Here is a 23018-nt window from a genome sequence, read left to right as displayed (position 1 = left end):
TTTACACCAGTTACTCTCAAGGTGTATCCCCTCACTTCCAACCAGCAGCGCGAGCATTAGCTAGTAACTAGTTAGAAATGCAAATTATGTGCCTTGCACCAAACCTACCAAATCAGAAACTCTGAAGTGGGAGCAAGCAATCTGTGGTTTAACAAGTTCTGCAGGTAATTCTGATGAATACTAGTTTTGAGAACCTCTCATTTACACGGTACTTCTTCATTTACGGTCTACAACAAATCAAAAGGTGTGTTATCTCCATGATCATTGTGTTTATGCTGGGCACTGTGCTAAGCATTTTATTATCTCATTTAATCTTTCCAACACCTGTGAGGGAGAGGGGCCCTCGTGCACTCGGTTTCAGCCACGCTGGTATTCCTTTCCTTCTCTAAGGGTTCAGTTTTTCCATTTCAGGTCCTTCTTTTCTGGATAATGCCTACTTATCCTTCAGGGCTCAGCTTGCGTGTCCCCTTTCCCAGGAGGTCCACCCTGATCCTGCCCAGCTAGGTCAGCTCCTGCTAGTAAAATTTACCACAATAGAGTTTACCACAGTGGAATTATTTGTATAGTTACCTATTTAATATTTATGTCCACTATTAACCATAAGCTACATGAGTAGCTTGTCTTACTCCCCAGCATATTCGCAGTACCTATCATGGTGTTGATCACATACAAAGTGCTCAGTAAATATTTTTTGAAGGAATTTTAAATGTTGAAAATGAATTCCCTTTCTACTTAAGGGGAAGCTGGGGCTCAAAAAAGTTAAGTAGCTTTCCTGAGATCACACATGTAGAAAGTATTAGAGCCAGGACTCCAAACTGCAGATTTTTTTTTTAAAGATTTTATTTATTTATTTGACAGAGAGACAGAGCACAAGCAGGGGGAGCAGGAGAGGGAGAAGCAGACTCCCCGCTGATCAGGGAGCCTGATGCTCCATGCAGGGCTCCATGCAGGGCTTGATCCCAGGACCCTGGGATCATGACCTGAGCCGAAGGCAGGTGATTAACCAACTGAGCCACCCAGGCATCCAAACTCCAGATTTTAACCGCTATTCTCATAGCCTTTCCAATTTCTGACAAAGAAAATAAAGTTCTGAGAGAGAAAATGACTTGCCTGAAGTTATATAGCCAGTAAATAATAGGATCAGGATTAGAATTCATGTCTTCTAATATGTATGTTCTTTCATACTACATTACGCTGCTTTACCCTGCCCTTCAGGAACTTATAAGCAGTGAGATGGACAAGGTATACATATGGGACAAATTACAAGAAATTAAGTGGTACATATCTACAGGGCCTGGTATCATGCCTGATACATAGTAGATGTTCAATAAATGTCTACGGAATGAGCAATGATCATAGCTTTCACCTTTGGAATATTTACAACATGTCTCCTGCTACTAAGTGTTTATAAGCATATCTAATGTTTCTGAAAGTAGGGCTCTTGAAGTTTGGGAAGCTTGTTAAAATGCAGATGTCTGGGATTTAGACCTAATTCCTTGGAATCTATGGGTGTGGGTCTTGAGAATCTGCATTTCCCCCTATCTCCAGGTAACTCTCCCATCCACTAAAGTCTGAGAAACAATTCATTGTTAAAATCACCATTCAAGGCAGACATTAGTAGCACAAGGGGAAATGCTGCTTGAGATGTCATGAAAGTCGCTGCAGGTCACACCACTAGCAAGCATCAGAGATAGTAAGGATTTGAATCATTTTGACTCCAAAAGCCTATGCTGTTCCCACTGCCACTGCTAAAGGAGGGAGGGATGGGGAGAGGAAAAGACGATGGGCAGGATGGAGGAGCAGGCAAGGAGGAAGGAGAGAAGGAAGGCCAAACAATTACTAGAGAAAATGGATTTCATTGAAGAGGGAAAGAGACTATCAGGCGGGGTTGTCAGACCATCCTTGCTGAAAGCCCTGGGAACTGAATGGAGATTTATGGGCTGCCTTGCCTCTCTCCTTACCTAATAACATCTACTCTTCGTGACCAGGACAGCCTTTCAAACACAGGTTTCCTGAACCACAGAGGCTTTTTAAACAGCAAATGCATTTTGTTAAATAGAGTGGTTACATTTGCCAAAAAGTGACTTTAGAAGGACCAAACACAGACCCTCTCAAATGTGAATAAGCTCTCCAGATCAAGGAAGGACCCCAGATCAGCATCTGTGTGCAGTTGGGCCCCCTGAGTTGCAGAGCTAGTAAGTGGCCTGAAGATCAGAGGCAGTCCTCCGCAGTCAGACAAATCATTTCACACAGAATGTCAGGTAATTATGAAAATCCAGGGAGGATGTGAGTAACCTTGCTCCAGACTGACTTTAAGTATTTTTACGTAGCAGATAAGTTCTCTGCTGCTACATCTTCATCTCCCTAATGCACCTAATTGCATTTATGTATTTTTCCAACCAGTAATAATGGAGCGCCTACTATGTTCCATTACTAATTGCTTGCATCATTTCAGCTTCAGAGTCGGAGCTCTAATCTGGCTTTAAAGCCTCCACCAGAATAATCTACTAGAAACCTCTCTTTCTGTTAAATTTCGTTGGCATGGCAACCACCAAGCAACACCATGGAGAGTGCCTTAAATCCCACAGCAGTCTGTTAGCCTGAGTGAGTCTGCAGAGAGGAGGCCATATAGAGAGGCTAAAAATAGACAACCTACAGCAAGGTGCCCTGCACCCCTACCACCCAGGAGGATTATCACTTTCTTGCTCACCTTGTTGGGGTCAAACGTGAGCCACAGGAGAGAATGGGCCAGGCTTCCAGTTGGCAGGTTTTTCCAGCCCAGTGCCTGGGCTGGGAATGTGGAGATCCGAAGTCTAAGGCCAGCTTCACCCCCTAATGAGCTGTGTGAGGTTCTGTTCAGGGATTTAGTGTCCTCACTTGTAAAGGGCAGGGGCTGGTATGGATTAAGTACTTCCCAGGGCCACAGGCCTAGTTACTAGTCCAACGTGTTTGTCATTGCCTTGCTAACACAGATTGGGGGACTAGGGGAGAAGACATGGCAGACAGATGTGATGGTGGTGGAATTTGTCAACAGGCAATTTGGCAAAAATCTTTAGTTTTCATCTCTTCTGGTAATAAGAGCTAATGTGTATCAAGTGCTTACCAGGTGCTGAGGAGCGTTCTAGGTGATTTCACAGAATATGCTATTTTACCTTCCTAACAAGGCTAGGGAAAAGGTGTTACTGGTATCCTATGTTATAAATGAGTAAACTGAGTCACAGAGCGGTAAAGTAAACATCATTTTCACAGAAGTGGCAAATTATGTAGGTAGGATTTTGAACTTGGAACCACCTAAATTCAGAACCAACATGCTTGACCATGATTCCGTTGTATCTCTAGTGCCTCGATCATTGCCTGGTACCTGAAGGGCTCTCAAAAACTAATTGTCGAATGTGCAATTGGTATGTGCAACTGGTATGCTAGAAGGTTCTCAGTGCCTATCATTCAAAAATCTTCAAGCCCTTTTTCTTTCTTGGTAGTTTATTATGTGAAGAGAAACCTTTGAGACATCTCCCCTAAGCAAAATGGTTGTGGGAGAGCTAGAAAGCATGTTGCTATGGAATAAAATATACAGAAAAAGATACAGTTAAAATAAGGGGATTGTTAGATAATGAGTTTGAATTATGTAATTATGTGAAGAATGAATTATGAAACTGATGTTCTGTCAAAATAGGGCCTGTTTTCTAGGACCTAGAATACATAGGCAATTTTGTTTCACTATTTTAGGTGAAATTTTGTTTTTAGAAGCAGAGAGGGAAAAGAGAGCACTTATAGCTATAGGCAAGAGAGAACTGAACTTGGAAATAAAATACAGGCTATAGAAATAATTCTTCTTATTAGGCAGAAGGATTGCCCCCCTCCTTACTCCCCCCCAACCTCGACCCCCAGCAGTGTAGGACTGATTTTTTTTAGGTTATGCTAAGAGATGTATTGTACTAGGCGGCTCACGGCCAAGATCATAAGATAATTTAAAAAGACAGCTTCTTTGGAACATGACTATTACAAGGTGAAAATAAGTAGTGTTTTTCAGTCTCTACCATCTAGTCTAATTCCTCTCTAAAAATGAGTTGTTAAATTAAACTTTTATTGGAGACAAATATACAGATAATAAATTTTTCATATCATAAGTGTAAATCGTAATGAATTTTCACAACTAGATACACTCATGTGACCAGAATCCAGATCAAGAAACAGAGCTTCTGCTTCCCAGAACACTCCTTTGTATTCCTATCAAGTACTCACCCTTTCCTCCCCTGGGGTAACCATCATCCCGACTGCTAACAGCATGGACTAGGCTGGCCTCTGTGTCCTTCACGCTAATGAAATCATATTGCATGTACCCTTTTTGGTTTGGGTAGATACTGCCTAAAAGTATTCAAAAATGTTATTCCAGGGGCGCCTGGGTGGCTCAGTCATTAGGCGTCTGCCTTCGGCTCGGGTCATGATCCCGGGGTCCTGGGATGGAGCCCCGCATCGGGCTCCCTGCTCTGCCGGGAAGCCTGCTTCTCCCTCTCCCACTCCCCCTGCTTGTGTTCCCCCTCTCGCTGTGTCTCTCTCTGTCAAATAAATAAATAAAATCTTAAAACAAAAAATGTTATTCCAATTTATAAACCTACCCTCAATGTGGAAGGGTCTCAAACACTACACATCCTCTCCAACTCTTGGAATTTTCTGATATTAATTGAGCCTTTCTGGTAGATGTGTGCTGATAATCTCATTGTGGTTTAATTCACGAGCCCCTGATGGCTAATGAGGTTGAAGTGCTCATTCACACTTTTTTTTTTGGATATTTGATATTGTTGTGAAGTGTCTGTTCAAATCTTTTCTTCATTTTTCTCTTGGGTTGTCTGCCTTATTCTTATTGATTAGTAGAAGTTTGTGTGTACTCTAGATATGAGTCCCTTGTTACATATACATATGGGGATTTTTCCTTTATGGTTAGCACATTTTATGTCTTATTTAAGAAATCTCTACCTCCTTCAAGGTCATGAAGATGTGTTCCTGTGCTGTCCACTAAAAGCTTTATTGTTTAATTTTCACATCTAAATCTGCAATCCATCTGAAATTATTGTTTGAGTAATAGAAGAGGAAGGGGTCCATATTTTTTTTCACATATCCAATTCATCCAGCAACATTTACTGAAAATATTATTCTTCACCCATTGCATTATTGCCTTTGTCATGAATCATTTGACCATTTATGTGTGGGGTCTCTAATCTAGTTAACTGGTTAGTTTACATAACTTTGGGCCAATTCCATAAGGTCTTCATTACTATAGCTTTATGATGGGTTTTGTTCTCAGGTACAATGAATCTTCCAGCTTTGCCCTTCCTCTTCAGTTGCCTTAGATATCCTTGGCCCTTTGCATTTCTGTATAAATTTTAAAATTTATAGAATTCTTAGAATCAGCTTGTCAACTTCTCTTAAAAAAAAAATCCTGCTGGGATTTTGATTGGGATAGTGTTAATTTATAGTTTAATTTGGGAAGAATTGACACATTGAGCTTTCTAAATATTAAAAGTGTATTTCTAAATTTATGTAGATGTTTAGTCTCTCAAGAATATTTGTTGGGCATTGCAAATCCTTTGTTAAAATTATTACTATACAGTTTATATTTTGATACTATTGTAAGTAGTACATTTTAAAATATGATTTTGTATTTGTAATGATATATAGAAATACAAATGATTTTTAAATAATGATCTCGTATCCAACAACGTTGCAGATTTTGATTATTATTTCAAATAGTTTATGGATTCTTTTGAATTTTTGTGGAATATAATCATGCAGTCTACAAATAATTTTTCTTTTTCTTTTCTTTCAGATCTGAGTATCTTGTAAAAAATATTGCAATGGTTAGGACCTCCAGTAAAATATTGAATATAAGTAGTAATAGCTGGTGTCCTTGTCTCATTCCCGATCACAGAAGGAAAGTTTTCAATATTTCACCATTGGGTATGACGTTTGTTGTTGATTTTTTGTAATATTCTTTATTTGTTTTAGAAAGTTTGCCTTTTATTCTCAGTTTGTGAAGAGTATTTTTTTAAGATATAATAAATGAGGGAGAGATAAGTTTTGTCAAATTATTTCTCAGTATCTATTGGGATGTTAATTTTAACTTTCTCCTTTTTTTAGTTAATATGGTTGGATTAATTTTTAAATGTTAAGCCAATCTTACATTCCCAGAATAAGTTCAGTTTATGTCACTAGATTCAATTGTCTAAAATTTTGTTAAAGATTTTTACATCTGTGTTCATGAGAGATTGGTCTATACTTCTTTCTTTCTTATAATGTCCTTGTCAGGTTTTGGAATTGTGGTATATTGGTCTCATAAAAGTTGCATTTGAAAAACAGTCTGTTTTCTAGAAGAGGTTGTGTGAGATTTATGTTATTTTTCTTTTCCTTAAATTTTGCAAGAATTTACCAGTGAAACCAAGTGAGCCTAGAATTTTCTTTGGGGGAGATTTTAAAATAATGAATTAACTATCTTTAATAGATACTGAACTGTTCGGATTTTCTACCTCTGACAGTTTGGGTAAGTTGTATTTTTCTAGGAATTTATCCATTTCACCTAAATTGTCAAATTCATTGTTGTTAAAGTATTTAATTACCGGGCGCCTGGGTGGCTCAGTTGGTTGGGCGACTGCCTTCGGCTCAGGTCATGATCCTGGAGTCCCAGGATCGAGTCCCGCATCGGGCTCCCTGCTCAGCGGGGAGTCTGCTTCTCCCTCTGACCCTCCTCCCTCTCATGCTCTCTGTCTCTCATTCTCTCTCTCTCGAATAAATAAATAAAATCTTTAAAAAAAAATTTAAAGTATTTAATTACCAAGTAGTTGTATTATTCTATATTATATTTTTGTTATTGATTTGTACTTTGATTTTATTGTGGAAAAATAGCACACTATGAATGACTTTAATGTTTTCAAATTTGTTGGGACTTCCTTTATGACTTCAGTAAAAGATCCATTTGAACTTGAAAAGAAGGTGAATTCTATCATCCTTTGACGCAGTATTCTATATAAGTCAGATCAAGTTGGTCAATTGTGTTGTTTTTACAGATTTTTTTGTTAGACTATTTTATAAGCTATTAAATGAAATATGTTAAAGTTTTGCATTAAGAGTATGGATTTTTAAAAAGATATTATTTATTTATTTTTGAGAGAGAGAGAGGGAGAGAAAGAGCACAAGACCAGGGTGGGGCGAGGGAGGGTGCAGGGTGGGAGGGGCAGAGGGAGAAGCAGATTTCCAGCTGAGCAGGGAGCCAGATTCGGAATGGATCCCAGGATCCTGGGATCATGACCTGAGCCAAAGCAGATGCTTAACCAACTGAGCCACCCAGGCACCCAAGAGTATGGATTTACTCATTGCTTCTTTTAATTCTGCCCATTTCTGCTTCAGTATTTGAAGTTCTATTACGGAGTACATACAAAGTTAGGATTGTATAATAGCATCCTGCTGGATTCCCCCTTTTATAGTTATGAAACCTCTGTCTTTATCTGTGATAATCCTTTTTTGCATTAAATCTACTTTGTCTGAACACCACTTTCATTTAGTGTTTTTGTTGCTTTGTTGCTGTTGTTCTTTTACTATCCACTTTTCTGTGTTTTTATCTTTCAAGTGTGAGTCTTTAGGCACAATATAGTTGTTTAATCAATCTGACAACCATAAATCTTTTTTTTTTAAAGATTTTATTTATTTATCTGACAGAGAGAGAGATACAGCGAGAGAGGGAACACAAGCAGGGGGAGTGGGAGAGGGAGAAGCAGGCTTCCCGCAGAGCAGGGAGCCCGATGCGGGGCTCCATCCCAGGACCCTGGGATCATGACCTGAGCCGAAGGCAGATGCTTAACGACTGAGCCACCCTGGTGCCCCACAACCATAAATCTTGATGTATTTAGTTCATTTATGCTTACTGTAATTACTTGCATAGTTGAATTTATATATACAATTTTGCCTTTCATGTTCTTTTAATTTTTTTTTAGATTTTATTTATTTATTTATTTGAGAGAGAGAGAGAGCGGGGAGAGGAGCAGAGGGAGAGGAACAAGCAGACTCCATGCTGAGCACAGAGCTGGACACGGGGATCAATCCCACAACCCTGAGATCATGATCTGAGCCGAAATCAAGAGTCGGACGCTTAACTGACTGAGCCACCCAGGCGTCACACCATTCATTTTCTATTAAAGCTATCTGTTTTATGTTGCTTTTTTCCATTTTTCTTTCCTTCCTTAGGACTAATCACACTTTTAAAAAATTATTATTCCATTTATCCCTTCTATTATCTTGTAATTTTTGTCATTAACTATTTATACCGTGGTTCACCTCGATATACAACATATGTTCTTGTCTTATAATAGACCAAGACAAATTGCAATTTTTACTATTACTTACTTCTCACTTTTTGTTTTTGTTCTACATATAATGTTAAACCTCGTGTGACATTATGATTAGTGTTTTGTACAATTCATATTTGTATTTACCAGTTTAGTTTCCCTTTCTGGTGTTCTTCATTCCCTTCTGCATTTTCATGTTTTTATTTGGGATCATTTTCCCCCTGCCTGAAGATATTTCTTTAATTTGCTTTAGAGAAGACTATCTATCAACAAATTCCTTTAATTTTGTTTGTCTGAAAAATGTACTTATTTCACTATCATTGTTAAAAGATATTTTCACCGAATATAGAATTATAGGTCAGGAATCATTTTATTTTAGCTCTCTAAAGAGTTCATCATGAATTGTCTCTCATTGTGTGGGGGCATTTGCAGTGTACTACCAAGATTCTTCTTCTAAGATGGAGGTACTGACTCTCCCCTAGCCAGAAGTATTGCATACTGACAGAACCTAGTTTGGTCCCTCCCCAAGAATCATCCGTGGATGAAGACAGTGCCTTGTTCAAGGTTACAGCAAATATCTTTGATACGGAAATCATCTATCTACTTGAGACAGGACCCCTTCCCAAGTGTGTGAAACTGCAAAAGATTTCACCTTGCTTTGTAGAAGCCTAACTCCCCCAATGTTAACATAGTTCCAGAGTCCCCTATGCTCTTGAGGCTCCCCACGGCTCCAATTTGTTGCCCCAGCCCCCATGATCCTAAAGCCTTACTGGTTTCCTTTTCCCTGAGCAGACGTTCTCCTTTTGGCTAAGCCAGACCTCTATCCTGAGCCCAGGATCAGCAATGCCTCCAAGAAAGGAAGAGCTGGTGACTGACAGCTCATCCGGGAAAGTTCTTTACTTTCTGTGAATGCATCATATTCACCTCGTCCTTGTTATCAACCAAATGTTTGCATCCCCACAAAATCCGTATGTTGAAGCCCTAAGCCCCAATGTGGTAGTATCTGGAGATGGGGCTTTGGGAGATAATTAGTGTTAGATGATGTCATGAGGGTGGGACCTTCATTATGAGATGTGTTTGCCCTTAGAAGAGACACCAGGGAGCTTGCTCTCTCTGTCTTCATGAGAGTGTATCAAGGAAAGGCCAGGTGAGCACACAACAAGAAGGGGGCTGGCTGTCTGCAAGACAGAGAGGTCTCATCAGAACCTTGGCCATGCTGGCACCCTGATCTTGGACTTCCAGCTTCTAGACTGGGAGAAAGTTAATTTCTGTTGTGTAAGCCACCCAGTCTAAGGTATTTTTTTATGGCAGCCTGAGCAGACTAATATGGCCTTCATTGCTTCCATAGTTCACTGAGGTTTTTAAAAGTATGACTTTTAGAATTTATTTGGTCTTTTCTAGTTTTTGCAATAGAGCATTAGCCTGACATGACTTATTATGTCCTACTGGGAAATGGTTGAACTTTTTAAATCAGATTTTTCTATTGCTTTCAATATGTAAATTATTTCATTGGTTTCACTGCGTACTTACTGTTGTTCCCCCAAAATCCATTCTCCCCTTCTTCCATAGTGAAAGAATCCTCAACCGTTACCTGGGTACATGGCTGCCCAGAATAAAGACTGCATTCTCCACCTTCCATTGCAGCTAGGTGTGAATCTTTTTTTCCCTAAGAATGTGGGCAGAAATTATGTGGACAACTTCCTGGTGGTATCTGCAAAGGAAAGGAATCTGCTGTCGCCCCCCTTTTCCCCCTTCCCACAGGTGGGAATACACGTGTGGTAATGTGCCATTTTGTCCTGCATCTTGTACTTGGGACAAAGGCAACTCCTTCAGAAAAGGGGAGAAAAAGGGGGGCTGGCCCCCACATTTTCAGTGAGCAGAGCCACAGTACCAGCTCAGAATTTTACTTGAGAGAGAAATCTCATTTTTACAGTTTGTACCGTTAATGCTTTTTCCCCCCATTTATACTCTTGCCCTTAGTTTATCTCCTTTTGAAAATAGTTCTCTTGAGATATAACTGATATACAATAAACTGTACATATTCAGAGTGTACAATTTTACATCCCAAATAATATACTTACAATATCCTCATTATTTGGGGTTAGAATGTTGGTATTTGCGAAAACATGAATTCATTCAACAAAGTATTTACTATGTGTTTTGCCAGGCCTTGGTTATGCAAACTTGAAAGATTGTGGCCCAGAGACTAAATGTGAAGCCCAGATATGACTTATTTGGCCCAAAATTGGGGCCCACGTGGCAATAACTGTCAGGGACTGAGTAGAAGTTGCCCTCATTAGATGACACTTCGGCTTTTTCATCCAGGCTACCTCACTCCTTTAATTTACCTGCCTGGTAACGGTTAGAATGAAAGTTTGAGACTCTTCAGTTAGACATTCTAAGATAAACGACATACTCCTTGTCTTCAATATGCTTATATTCTAGAGGAGTGATGATCAGGTGTGACAGTGTCCGTATTATAACGTGGGTTGTCAAGCCACAGCCTGTGGGTCAAATCCGTCCTACCATCCCTTTTTGTAAGTGCAGTCTTTATTAGAACACAGTGCTGCCCATGCGTTGATGTACTGTGCACGGCTGCTTTCACACTACTGGAGGCAGAGGGGCATAGTGGTGGCTGAGGACGTATAGCTCCTGACATAGGTTTCTGTGGTGGCTGGAACAAGCTGGTTGGCTAAAACAGCAAACAGTAAACCTTTCATAGTTGTGAAGGTCTCAAAGTATTGGCAAAGTCTCCAAGTATTGGCAAGGCCACACTCCCTTCGGGGACTCTAGAGAACAATCCACTTTTTGCCTCATCCAGCTTCCATTGGCATTACTTAATTCATGGCTTCCTCACCCCGTTCCCTGTCTCTGTGGTTACATTGCTTCCTCCTCTTCTGTCTTCTCCTTTGTGTGTCTTTTATAAGTCATTTGTCCTTCAAGTTAGGCCCCAGCCAGATAGTTCAGGATGCTTTTCTCATCTCAAGATCCATTACATTGCAAGGATCATTTTTTTTCAAATCCTGTGACATTCTCAGGTTCCTGGCTTTAAGACAGGGATCTTTTTAGGGTCCACCATTCGGCCTACTACACTCTCAAAACCGAAAATACTAATTACTTAGCCCTTCACAGAAAACAATCCCCAATCTTCACTATAGGGTAGTGCAAAGAAGAAGGCCATTTAAGTCAGACTACTGGAAGTGGGGGATCAAGAACACTTTATTCCTAGAGGGAGTGATACTTGAGCTGAATCTTGATGGTCAGACACAATTTCGCCAGGTTTGAGAAGTGTTGAAGAGACTTGAGAAAAATAAGAGAAAGAGGGAAAGCGCTTCAAGCTGGGGGAATAGCAGAATGTAAAAAGGCCAGAAGGAATAAAACAATGTGGTATGTAGGTCAGTACAAGTAGCTCAGCATGGCTATTGTCTCTGGTACGTATGGGAGAGAGGCAATTGTCAGTTCATTAGAAACCAAACTAAAAATTTTGTATGTAATCCAAAATACCATAGAGAACAATGACGGATTTTAAATCAGGGAGAAAGGCAATGAGATTTGCATTTTATAAGGATCAGTTGGGACTGATACATACCAATAAATTGGAGAAGAGTAAGAGTTAAGTCAGGAGAAAATTACGAGGCTATCACAAGAATCTGAAAGTTGTTATGAGCGCCTGAACTGAATTGAAGTGCTGGCAGCAGAGATGGAGAAAATATGGGACTTAAATCGAATTTAGGAGGGAGACTCAACAGGACAGGGAGAATTTTTTTTTAAATGATGTGGCAGTAATGTTTGGCGATTAACATAAGAATAAAAAAAAAAAGTAAATGATGTGGCAAGAGCCGAAGACATAAGATGATTCTGAAATTTCTGGATTGGGAAAGTGGGTCGATGTTTGTGCTGAATATGGAGACAGAAAATATGGAAGAGTAGATTTGGAGGGAAAGTTGGAGAGTCCCATGGTGCACCTGTTGAGCTGGGGGAAGTCGATGTCTCACATTGTGAATACGTTTGAGTTGTGGACATCTAGCTGAATCCACTGAATAAGTCCTTGTATATATGGGTGAGACAATTAGGAAGATAGTAGGAGTGGAAGGATGGGTTTCATTATGATTTTTATCCCTTTTGAAGACCACATTTTAATTATCCTTATCTGTTCCAAATCTTTCCATGTAGAGTGAGGCAAAGACATTTTCTTTAAATTGGTAAGATTAAAGGACGGTAGGATGTTACTCTTTACAATAATATTGTGATATGTTCATTACTATCAGGTAATGAAAATCAACCACCACTTCACTTATATTTCTCCTCCTACTTTACAAATACTAATTAGTATTCAAATCACTAATGCATGGTGAGTAAGAGCTTCACAGAGATTATTCATATACTTCCTAGCTGCTGGGGATCCAATTTATCCACACAGTGGGTTGGACACACAGGAAGTGACTAACTCAAGGGTTAAGTTGCATGATGAAATAAGTGAAGCAAGTAGAAATCTCCTGATCTGAAAACTTATACGGAAGAAAGAAAACAAAAATTTCCTCTTTGGAATCAGTTTTCAGATATTTTCCAGGGCTTGATTATTTAGTTTGTATCTACATATAATATTTTAATCAAATATATCTTAATGGTGAGATGAATTTCTTATTTTTCCTTCTTGTTGCCAACTTGCGGCGACTTGCAAACAAAGATTCTGTGACATCATTCATTTGCTCAGGCATTGCACTACCCCACATGATGCTGGTTTATGGAGTCCTAGACATGGAAACTGAGTTCGGCATACCACGCTCTTTCTGACCTCACGAGGAGTCTAGAAATCTTCCCATCACCACCGTCTAATGTCCTAGACCTAGACTGAGTCCCTCTCATCCTTAGATTAGGAAAACTTTCCCCCACCATGCTGTCGTCATTAGTTCATCTGAGTTATTTTTTCATCACAGGACCTTGTTTGTTTCCTTGTTAGAATTGAGCACAATCTTTATTATCTACACTATTTTTTCTCAATCAGACTCAAGAGGAATTTAATTTTATTGATCTTTTCTATTTTGAAAGCCTGTCTTTTGAAAAATTTTTAGCTTTATATTTATTGTTTCTTTTCTACTTTAAAACCTCATCTTTCTAGTGACTTTTATTTTGTTGACCTTTTCAATGTTCTTAAGATGTAGACTAAGAATCCACTCCGTTTTTGTTATTTCTTCTTCTTCTTTTTTTTTAAGATTTTATTTATTTATTTGAGAGAGAGAGAGCATGAGAGAGAGAGAGCATGAGCAGGGGGTAGGGGCAGAGGGCGAGGGAGAAGCAGACTCCCCGCTGAGCAGGCAGCCCGATATGATACTCCATCCCATGACCCCAGGATCATGACCTGGGCTGAAGGCAGATGCTTAACAGACTGAGCCACCCAGGTACCCTCTTATTTCTTCTTTAATAATGAAAGTATTTAAGGCTAATACTTTCAGTCTTTACTACAGCTTTTGCAGCAGTGTCTCATAGATTTTGATATGAAGTAATCTCCTTGTATTGCTTTCTAAACAGTTCCTAACTCATTTTAAAATCATTCTTAATCCAATGGTTATTTAGAAGTGTATTTCTCAGTGTCTGAATAGTTGGAATGTAAACACATTTCATTATGTAAATCTGATACATTCAAAAGACTATTTGTAAGAGTGAGTACCCATCAACAAAACTAAAAACCAGAATATTAACAATATCACTGAAGCCCACCTCTGTGCATTCTTTTCTTTTCTACTGATCAATTTGACTAACCCTAAAATACAACCACATTATCTCATTACTCTGGTTTTACAATAACTCTTAATAACTTATAGGAAGCCCCCATGTTATTTCATTTCTTAAAGAGTGTTTGAGGACTGGGGCGCCTGGGTGGCTCAGTCGTTAAGCGTCTGCCTTCGGCTCAGGTCATGATCCCAGGGTCCTGGGATCGAGCCCTTCATTGTGCTCCCTGCTCAGCGGGAAGCCTGCTTCTCTGTCTCCCACTCCCCCTGTTTGTGTTCCCTCTCTCGCTGTGTCTCTCTCTGTCAAATAAATAAATAAAATCTTAAAAAAAAAAAAGTGACCTCAGAGCTTTCTGAGGTCAGAAAGAGCGTGGTATGCCGAACTCAGTTTCCATGTCTAGGACTCCATAAACCAGCATCACGTGGGGTAGTGCAATGCCTGAGCAAATGAATGAATAATGGCACGGTCAGGAACTCCAAGGTCCTGTCCCTCAATAGAATACTGACAATGGACAAAAACTGTCAGAATCAACTTTTTGGAACTCTGGAAAATGGTCAATGGCTTATAGCAACCAAGCAAACAGTTAATCAAGAAGAAACAACCAAAACCTGGTAGGAAATCTTTGTGGCATTTCTAACCGACCCTCGCCCCCGGGGTAAAAATACCCCACTTGTTCTGCTCAGTGGTGCTCTGGAAGACCACAGCCCATGGAAAGAGCAGAGCTGAACTTTTCTCAGAGAACTGTAGTTGTGCTTTGACCTGTCTGGTTACTCCCTGAAGGACGAGACAAGAGCTTGCCTTTATTTTGCCAAACCTGGAACTCAGGACAAAAAAGCTGCAGCATGGAACGATATTTCAAAAACATTCACAAGCAGAAATACTACTTTCTGGGACTAAGGCTATCTTAGTCCCAGTTGAGGCAAACAGCTGACACTCCAAAAAGTCTGGGAGAAAGACTGCAAAGTGAGATCCTTTGAGGAAGAAGAGTTTTGAAAATCTTCTACATCAAACTGGGAATCGAGAAGGCCATGTGGGTGCCCAGGGTGGAGCGCTTGCGCACTGCCAGTGAAAATGGAAAATGGGATAGCCACCGTGGAAGACAGTTTGGGAGTTCTTTAATAAGTTAAACATAGAATCACCATATGACTCAGCCTGTAGCATCTGACTCCACTCCTAGGTATATACTCATAAGAACTGAAAATGTATTCAGACAACTTTGTGCAAAAGTGTTCATACCAGTACAATCACAATAGCCAAAAGGTAGAAGCAACCCAGAAACTGACAAACAAATGTAGCATATTCTATACAGTGGAGTATTATTTAGCCATAAGGAGTCATAAAGTCCTGATATATGTTACAACATGGATGAAACATGAAAAAAGCCACATACTCTATATTTCCATTTATATTAAATACCCAGACTAGGCCAATTCATAGAAACAGAAAGCAGATTAGTGTTTGCCAGGAGTTGTGGGGAAAGGTGAGTGGAGATGAACTACTTAATAGGTTTGGGATTTCCTTTTGGAGCGAGGAAAATGTTCTGGAATAGATGATGACGATGGTTGCTCAACAACGAATGTACTAAAAGTCTTTGAACCGCTCGTTGCAAAATGGTTACCAAGGTAAATTTTATGTCATGTGTATTTACCCACAATTAAAAAAATAAATGAAGGGGCACCTGGGTGGCTCAGTCAGTTCCACGTCTAACTCTTTTTTTAAAATATTTTATTTATTCATTTGACAGAGAGAGACAGCGAGAGCAGGAACACAAGCAAGGGGAATGGGAGAGGGAGAAGCAAGTTCCCCGCTGAGCAGAGAGCCCGATGTGGGGCTCGATCCCAGGACCCTGGGATCATGACCTGAGCCGAAGGCAGACGCTTAATGACTGAGCCACCCAGGTGCCCCTGGTTCCACGACTAACTCTTGATCTTAGCTCAGGTCTCGATCTCAGGGTCATGAGGTCAAGCCCCACGGGGTGTGGAGCTTACTTAAAAAAAAAAATTGAAAATAAAAAAATTAAAGTTAAAAATTAAAAAAATAAAAAATTAGTGAAAAAAATGGTGTCTAGTTCAATTTAGGTCATTGTTTCTCCATATACAGTTTTTAAATAGGCCTGTCAGTATCCTGACCTCTTCAAATTAGTGAATCTTTCAATCTATTAACATAGTATCCGTCTCTAAGTTGTCTTTACATCTTTTATTTTAGTTTAGTTTTAATTTTTTCTCTTTAAAGAAGTTGCTTTCTTTGTTAGATTTAGTCCTAGGCACCTTACATTTTACAATAATGTTTTTGAAAATTTCATATACATGACTGTATAACTCATAACGTATGGCTTGATGAATTAACACAAGGTACACTCATGTGAATACTAACCAAATCAAGAAACAGGACATTACCAGCACACCTCCACCAGAAGTTTCCTTTGTATTTCTTCGCAGTCACTAACTCTACCCTCTACCCAAAAGGAGCTACACTTTTCTATTCTAATTTAATGTAGTTCAATTTCTCAATGCTTTCATTGTAATGAGTGCTTTTTGTTTCCTGTTTAAGAAATCCACCCCCAAGTTTATTAAAATATTCTCTCATGTTGTTACATTTCAGATACTTCCATTGTGACTTCTTTTTTGACTCATAATTTATGTGAATGAATTTGCTTAATCTTCAGAAATTGGGGGTATTTTCTAGTTTTCTTTTCTTTATTATTGATTTCTGGTTTAATCTCACCATGATCAAAGAGCATATTCTCTGTTTTCAATCCTGTCACATTTGTAGAGACTTGCTCTATGGCCCAGCATGTGGTCAACAAAGGTTTATTTTACATACACCCTGAAAAATGTGAATTCTATCACTGTTGGGTTGAGTGCTCTATATATGTCATTTAGGTCAAATCTGTTAATCCTATTTTTTAAGTCTTCTTTACATTTGATGAGTTTATTTTACCTTTCCTCTTTCTTTCTTTCTCTCTCTCTTTTTTCTTTCTTTCTTCTTTGGTAAGAATGCTTGAGATTACTCACTCAACAAATTTCAAGTATACAATACAATATTGCTAACAATAGTCACTAAGGCTGTATATTAGATCCTCAGAACTTATTCATCTTATAAATGAAATTTTGTACCCTTGACCTACATCTCCCTATTTTCCCCACTCTCAGCCCCTGACAAACACCATTCTACTCTGTCTCTATGAGTTTGATTTTTTGTAGATTCCACATGTAAGTGATACCATATAGTATTTGTCTTTCTCTGGCTTATTTCCCTTAGCAAAATGTCTTCCAGTTTCATCCATGTTATTGCAAATGGTACAATTTCTTTCTTTCTCATGGCTGAATAAGATTCCATGTATATGCATGCCACATTTTTATCCATTCATCTATCCATGGGCCTTAAGTTGTTTTCATATCTTGGCTATTGTGAGTAATCCTGCAGTAAACATGGGAGTACAGATATCTTCTGAGATCCTGCTTTCATTTCCTTTGAATATATACCCAGGAGAAGGATTGTTGGATCATATGGTAGCTCTATTTTTAATTTTCGGGGGAACTGTTTTCCATAATGGCTGTACAAATTTACATTTCCACCAACATTGTACAGGAATGAATTTTTGACTGCTTGTTTTATCACTTAGTGAAAGAAGTATGTAAATTTTCTCATTATTCTTGTGGACTTGGATATTCCTCTTTTTAGGTCTGTAAGTATTGTTCTATATACTTAAAAGACATATAGCCAAATGCAGTATACAGATCTTGTTTCTACTCTGATTGAAAACTCTGTGTTAAGATACCAGGGACATTGGAATACAGGCTATACATTGGATGATATTAAGGAATCATTGTTAAATTTGTTGGATGTGATGATATCTACTAGAGAAACTGACTAAAGGGTTTATGGGCTAAATTTTATAGCATTTTATAGAATTTGCTCATAGAGCAAATTGAGAAGACTGAGAAATATATTTAAAATTTTTATACCAGAGACCTCTTCTTACAAAGATATGATAAAGACATGATTGACTTATCATATGATAAATAAATCAAGCTGCTTGACATGGAAAGCTAGCCTGATATTTTGTCATAGGCCTTAGACAAACACAGACAAAAACTGCATTTTTTAAACTACTCATATATGATTTTTCTTTCTATTTCTATATGAGCTAACAAACATTTTGGGAAAAAATAATCCAATATATACAGTTATGGATGGGTGGGAACATTTTCAGAGTAAAACTAAAAATCCATGTGATGGTAAATTTTATGTGTCAACTTAACTGGCCTAAGGGGTACCCACATAGCTGGTCCAATATTATTTCTGAGTGTATCTGTGAGGGGGTTTTGGAAGAGAATTTGATTCGAAGCATTTGATTCAGTAGACTGAATAAAGAAGATCTACCTTCATCAATGTGGGCGGGCATCGTCCAATCCAATGAAGGCCCAAATACAACAAAAAGGAGGAAGGATGAATTCGCTCTTTCCCTTCTCAAGTGTGAACATCCATATTTCCTGCCTTCAGACATCAGAGCTCCTGGTTCTTGGGCCTTCTGATTCTGGAACGCACACCAGCAGCCCTCTGGTTTTTAGGCCTTTGGCCTTGGACTGGGACTTAACACTATTGGCTCCCCTCATTCTCAGGCCTTCTGACTCAGCTCGAATTACACCACTGGCTTTCCTGGTCTCCAGCTTGTGGACAGCAGATGATGGGCCACCTTGGCCTCCATAAGACGAATTCCTACAATAAATATCTTGTATATATCCATGTTTATCCTACTGGCCCTGTTTCTCTAGAGAATGCTGACTAATTAAACCCATAAGAAAAATTTTATTTATTAAAAAAAACCCAAAACTAAAAACATGGTCTGACTGAGGTGAGATTTCTGACTAAAATAAGTTTGCTAACAGGAATCAACTAACAAGGCTGTGAGCCACCCAGTACAAGAAGAGAAGGCCATTGTGAGGACATTCAACTCAACGTGACTTTGGTAGGCTGGCCGTGTGGTGGGTGAAATGGAAACTAATATTTTACCTCTATTGCATGAGTTTGAAACCACCCCCAAGCAGCATTTAAGACATTTGTGCAGAAGTACTAAAAATACTATTTGCCAATTGCTTGAGCACACCTCTGTATAGCCCATATAATAAGTACTAACTTTTGCGGTTTTCAGATGTGGAAACTGAAGTTGAGACTTTCTTAAGACATTAGAGCCTATATGTTGTGTAATGACAGCAGCTACCCTTTACTGAGGGAGTACCGTGGGATAAGCGGGGTGTATATTCCCACAACTGTATAGTACTCTGGGTCCCATCCCTCTCCACACACAAATTCTCATCCTGAAAGTTATTAATGTTCTAACTATGGACAATGTAATTTGTAAAATAAGATGTCTTGGTTTTCAATTGCATTCTGAGATTATGAATGGACTTTAGCATTGCAGATTTCTTTTACTTACAAATTGCCCATCTAAGAATATCTTTTAAGCACCTCAAAGCAGAGTGGGGAAATCACCTCATGATGTGTAGTATGAAGGGAGATAAGTACAAATTGGCTTTGAAAAGCAGCTTCTTTTCTGCAGGATTGCTCAGATTTTCTAGCACACTCTTACACACTGTGACTGTCTCAGAGGCAGGGTGGAAGAGGGGTTTGGAGGAGAATCTTCATTTCAAACCCCTATCCCCACCTTTCTTACCACAGCAGTTTATAATGATTCCACCTCTGGGCCCTAGATGCTTTGGGAATATTATTTATGACTAGGTATTACTGGGTGTAAAACTGTAAAGTAAAAGTTTATTTGCTGTTATTCATTGCACAGTTGTGTTATATATATGTTGGTCCTTAAGAACTGTCTTATGTGGGGGCGCCTGGGTGGCTTAGTTGGTTAAGCGACTGCCTTCGGCTCAGGTCATGATCCTGGAGTCCCGGGATCGAGTCCTGCATCGGGCTCCCTGCTCGTCGGGGAGTCTGCTTCTCCCTCTGACCCTCCTCCCTCTCATGCTCTCTGTCTCTCATTCTCTCTGTCTCAAATAAATAAATAAAATCTTTAAAAAAAAAAAAAAAGAACTGTCTTATGTGAAGATCAGAAAGGGGGTAGATAGTGTAATAGATGGTCTGCAAAGATAATGTCCCTGCCATCAAGCAGTGAAGACTATTTTACTACCCCTTGACTCCAGTTCCTCTTCGGACTTGCTGTAACCTACAGAATGCAATGGAAGTATTAGGCAGGAAGCTAGGCATGAGTGGCAGGAGGATGGACCTTAGAAGTCCTGTGGGAGAACCCCAACCCAGGACCGCAGGAAGACCACTCCATTCCACCCATCCAGCAGTCGATCTGGGGTTACAGCATCCCGGCAGAAGAGTTCAGTTTGTTGTGCTTGTTGCACTTACGCAGAAAGCAGCCTCCTGTCCTTATTTGACCTATGTCTCTAGAATAGAAATAATGTCGCTTGTTTCCTACCCCTGCAGGCATTTCGAATGCATTTTGCAAAAGGACATGCGCAGTTGGCTAATTGTTACATAATCCAGTCCTGTCGCTCAACTGTGGCCACCCTAGGACCCACCCTAAAGAAAAAAATTGATAAAAGCCCACACCCTGAGTTTCTGGGACCTTTGTCTCTCTTGACTGGCCCCCACCATCCTTCGAGTATACTTTAATAAAACTTTGCTCTGGAGCGCCTGGGTGGCTCAGTCGTTAAGCCTCTGCGTCTGCCTTCGGCTCAGGTCATGATCCCAGCGTCCTGGAATCAAGCCCCGCATCGGGCTCCCTGCCAAGCGGGAAGCCTGCTTGTGTTCCTGCTCTTGCTATCTCTCTCTCTCTGTCAAATAAATAAAATCTAAAACACAAACAAAAACTTTGCTCTGCTTTACTTTGATTTCGCTGTCCTTTGATTCTTTACGGCGGCAGGGAAAAGAACTGAGGCTTCTTTCCTTTCCCAGCTCAGTCTCGGTAACAGAAGCGATGTTGGGCAGGGTCTAGCCCCAGCCCTTAAGTCTGGCGGCTTCTGCTTTCACTTGTTTATAGGGTGAAATAAGAGTTGAGCCATAATGTAAGAGAGAGAGAGAAGGAGAGAGACCCAGCCAGCTCGCAGCCATGCCAGTCGCCTACCTGACGTGCCCAGCAGGTAGCTGACGCCACCTTGGACTCTCCGGGGCACAAACCGCTTCCAGCTGCCTGCGGGCACACGAGGGAGCCTAGTTAATCCCATGACAAGGGGAAGAACCACCAGCGGAGCTCGGCCAACTCTCAGAATCATTAAAATAAAAGATAACTAAACTACAGTAGAGAGAGACTAAGAGAGCACCTGGAGAGAGAAAATCACGTGAAATATAAAATGAAAACCAATCGCCAAGACAAGGGTGCTCAGCGTAGGTAGATGGGGAAGGTCCCAGACCAAGAGCAGAGTACAAAACTCTGAGCCTGAGTTAGGGTTCAATTGCTAGGACCCGTAATCGAGGCCTGTGTTTCCAAAGAAACTTTGTGTGATGATGGAAACGTTCATCTGTGGCTGTTGGGCACTTGAAATGTGGCTAGTGCATCTGTGGAGCTGAATTTTCAATCTTACGTAACTTTAATGAATTACATTCAAATTTAAATAGCCCCATGTGGCTAGCGACTACCATACTGGACAGTGCAGCTACTACATCATGTGTCAGACTTCACCCTGACCAAGGGATCAAAATCAGCAACTCGTTCCCAAATTGTGTCCTTTCTTCTGCTTCCTTCTCTGAATTCTGAGCGGAACCTTATTACTTAGACCTTGATCTGCTCGAGTCCCAGAGAACTGCTTAGAATGACCATATAATCTGTCAACATTTCCATTTGGATAACCAAGAATCAGAATTGGGTTCCCCCTTGTGATGCTTTCTGAGTAAGCAGAGGTGAGGCTGGGAATAACAACTTAAAAAAAAAAAATCCATCTTTGCCTTTTATTCTATGTCTACAAATACTCTTGAGGTGAAAGCACCTATTATAAAGGACATTTCTAAGAACTTTAAGGTGTTGAAATTCAAACCCAAACTTATATAGATGACGGCTGTGTTTCCCAAACTTCTTTCTATATAGAAATATTTCGTGTGTGTGACTTCTATTAACCTCTTGCGGCAGCAATAGGACGCATTTTGGGAATGCTTTTTAGAAAACTGCAGAATTTTTATTAAACTGGGCTAAATGTCATTATGAAATATTGAACACTTCAACCATGAATACTACATGATAACTTTCCAAAATCAATTCCATTTCCTTAATTAGAAAATTAATCATTTGAGATTATTAAACAAATATGAGGCAAGATTAAAATGATGATTTTCATTTCCTTATGGGTTAATTTTTAAATATTTAACAAAAATCAGATAATACTCCTCTCAGAGAAGGCAAGATTTTAGCTGAGATTTAGTTTAATTATATGGTAACTAGGCTCCAAAATTTTAAAACACTGTTTTTAACATTCCTACCTCCTGAAGGCAATATTGACATTCACATGAACAAAATCATCCTTCTTTTATACCCACCACCTGGCGATCAGCCATGATTTTACCAAGCCAAGGACAAACAATTATTTCAAGGACACTTTTTTTGCTACAGAGAAATTCTTGCTGTCTTAAAGAGAGAATAGATTTGGTTCTGCTTCACTGTCTGATTTAAGACCACTGAAATTGAAAATGTGTTATTTCTACTTCTGTGAATCCTCAAAAGACTCTCCCACCCTCCAGTTTGTTCCAACTGGATTGTCAAATTAAGGTACTCCTCCCCAAATTCCTATTCATGTGACTGTTATTGTTGGTCGCAGTCCTCAAAGATCATACAATGGTTCCTTCCTCAATGGTTCTCGTGTTGGCTGCATATTAGAATGGGGTGGAGGGGGCTTTTAAAAAATACAGATTTCTGGGCCCCACTTCAGACTCATCTCAGCAGGGGGTGGGGGGAGGAGCAAGCATAGATATCCTTAAAGTCGCTTGGGAGATTTAATGATG

Source organism: Neomonachus schauinslandi, chromosome 6 (genome assembly GCF_002201575.2).
Source record: "Neomonachus schauinslandi chromosome 6, ASM220157v2, whole genome shotgun sequence".
In the NCBI taxonomy this organism is placed as follows: Eukaryota; Metazoa; Chordata; class Mammalia; order Carnivora; family Phocidae; genus Neomonachus; species Neomonachus schauinslandi.
The sequence above is the reverse complement of the archived record's forward strand: the minus strand, read 5'-3'. Positions refer to the sequence as shown.